This window comes from Protopterus annectens, chromosome 17.part0 (genome assembly GCF_019279795.1).
Source record: "Protopterus annectens isolate FY-2018-M chromosome 17.part0, PAN1.0, whole genome shotgun sequence".
In the NCBI taxonomy this organism is placed as follows: Eukaryota; Metazoa; Chordata; order Ceratodontiformes; family Protopteridae; genus Protopterus; species Protopterus annectens.
In genome coordinates this window covers 780,391,959-780,394,462 of record NC_056751.1, presented here as the reverse complement: position 1 = coordinate 780,394,462, position 2,504 = coordinate 780,391,959, and the positions used below count along the sequence as shown (strand labels likewise).

Below are 2,504 nucleotides of genomic sequence, written 5' to 3'. Positions count from 1 at the left end.
ATTAGTTTGATTAATTTGTTAACTATGACAAGGGGCTTCTATAAAAGTGAATGGATTTCTTTATGTGATTGTAACCTGATGAAGCACAACCTGTTTGTGTGAAAGCGCTTGTTCCTGTTCTATTCTTACAATAAATGCCATTTGGATTACATCGTGGTGGTTTCAAGCAGTTTCTTCAACATATGCTGTGATTATGTTAGAATGTACAGAGATGTACCATGACAGGTATGCTGTGATTATGTTAGAACGTTCAGAGATGTACCATGACAGGTATGCTGTGATTATGTTAGAATGTACAAAGATGTACCATGACAGGTATGCTGTGATTATGTTAGAATGTACAGAGATGTACCATGACAGGTATGCTGTGATTATGTTGGAATGTACAGAGATGTACCATGACAGGTATGTTGTGATTACGTTAGAATGTACAGAGATGTACCATGACAGGTATGCTGTGATTACGTTAGAATGTACAGAGATCTACCATGACAGGTATGTTGTGATTATGTTAGAATGTACAGAGATGTACCATGACAGATATGCTGTGATTATGTTAGAATGTACACCGATGTACCATGACAGGTATGCTGTGATTATGTTAGAATGTACAGAGATGTACCATGACAGATATGCTGTGATTATGTTAGAATGTACAGAGATGTACCATGACAGGTATGCTGTGATTATGTTAGAATGTACAGAGATGTACCATGACAGGTATGCTGTGATTATGTTAGAATGTACAGAGATGTACCATGACAGGTATGCTGTGATTATGTTAGAATATACAGAGATGTACTCTGACAGGTATGCTATAATTATATTAGAATGTATAGAGATGTACCATGACAGGTATGCTGTGATTATGTTAGAATGTACAAAGATGTACCATGACAGGTATGCTGTCATTATTTTAGAATGTACAGAGATGTACCATGACAGATATGTTGTCTTTATGCTAGAATGTATAGAAAAACACTATGACAGGTACCTTCTTGACCACTAATATTTTTAAATCATATTTTATTTTCCTTAGATACTAAAGCGGTACAATATTAAGAAATACATAGCAGTTAAATGCTTAGTAGGACAGACATTATCATGTCTTGGCAGTTTATGTAGAAAGATATTTCTGAATATGCCAAAGTGTATAAAAATGTAAAACTGAATGGAGCCACAAATGCAATAATAGATGCAGGTAGTAAACTCCCACAAAAACTAAGGCTGCTTACTCAGCCATGTAAGAAAATTACATTTAAACAAATGTTGATTGCTGAAGTTTGGCTAGGTTTATACAAGTTTTCTTCTCTTGATTTTTAGCTTAAAGACAAACAGATTAATCTACAAGTTCAAGAGAAGTGTTCCTCAGTTTTAGTAGACAAGATAAGATAAACTACTATTTAAATCTTTTTTACCTGCACTCCCTTCAATTAGTTAGCTAGTCACTTAGTCAATTATTTACTTATTCATTAACAGTTTAACTAAGGCAGTGCATGGAGCCCTATACAACCATGACCAGCACAAAGAAAAATGATAAAATGCAGATATTTTCTTAAGAAAAAACAAAATATATGGAAAAGCATATAATAGATTTACAGATCATAATATAAAGTATGTAAAGTAATGGTACTGATATAAAAGCATATTTTAAAAACTAATGAAACAGTCTATGAGCTAACATAGGTATTAAAGTAGCTACACTCACAAGTACTTACCAAAGCTTCTATAATATTTTTAAAGATACATATCACTCATAAACATTTAATAATATTCATATGTGTGTCAGTCTAGCCATGCATTACATAAAGAGATGTACACACATGATGCGATGATGTACAAGCATTCAGTGTAGTGCATGCATTCTTCTATGCAATTTCTAAGTAGAATACAAGAAAAGATCATTATTTTGCTTTAATTGATTAATCTGAATCTGCTGAAGATAGAAAATCACTTGAAGATTTCAAGTACACAGTGGACGTCTGATCATATCAGGAAAGAGAAAGCGCTTCCACACACTCAGCATTATAAAGGATATTTTAGTCCGGCAACTGCAATTCTTGTAAGTTTTCTGCAAGGAGAGAGAAACAGCCATATCAAGTGGGTTCAAAGTCTTTTCATTCTGAAAAATAAATCATTAAATTGCTTACAGTATTTTGAAAATTATTTGGAAAATAAATAAAACATTAAACTAAAGATTTTCTTAAATAGGAGATCTTTTCATACATATTTCTTGATGTAAACAGTGTAACGTAAATTATGAAAAAAATAAAACATGAGAACAGCTTTTTGAATGTTTAAAGATTTGCATTAAGTATGAAGAGCAGTTATTGTTAGTTTATTGCTTTAAATGTCTTGAATAGAGTAATCAAAAGCAGCAGACTTGAATTATTTCAACGGATAATCAAATGTATTTATTATTTTTTTACTTTAATGTTAAATGGGAAAAGCAACATTTCTGAAGTAAAATATAACTCTGAGTTATTTAAAGTCATGTAAGCTAA

General features: G+C 31.9%; 1 protein-coding gene across 1 annotated transcript in view; it reads right to left on the bottom strand.

The window, feature by feature from the left end:
* Nucleotides 1-922: 922 nt before the first annotated feature.
* LOC122791509 (neoverrucotoxin subunit alpha-like) overlaps nt 923-2,504 on the bottom strand; it is a 372,162-nt gene continuing 370,580 nt past the window's right edge. Inside the window, exon 4 of the mRNA XM_044059251.1 lies at nt 923-2,071. The gene's annotated coding sequence lies outside the window, so the exon portion shown is untranslated. The remainder of the gene's footprint in view (nt 2,072-2,504) is intronic.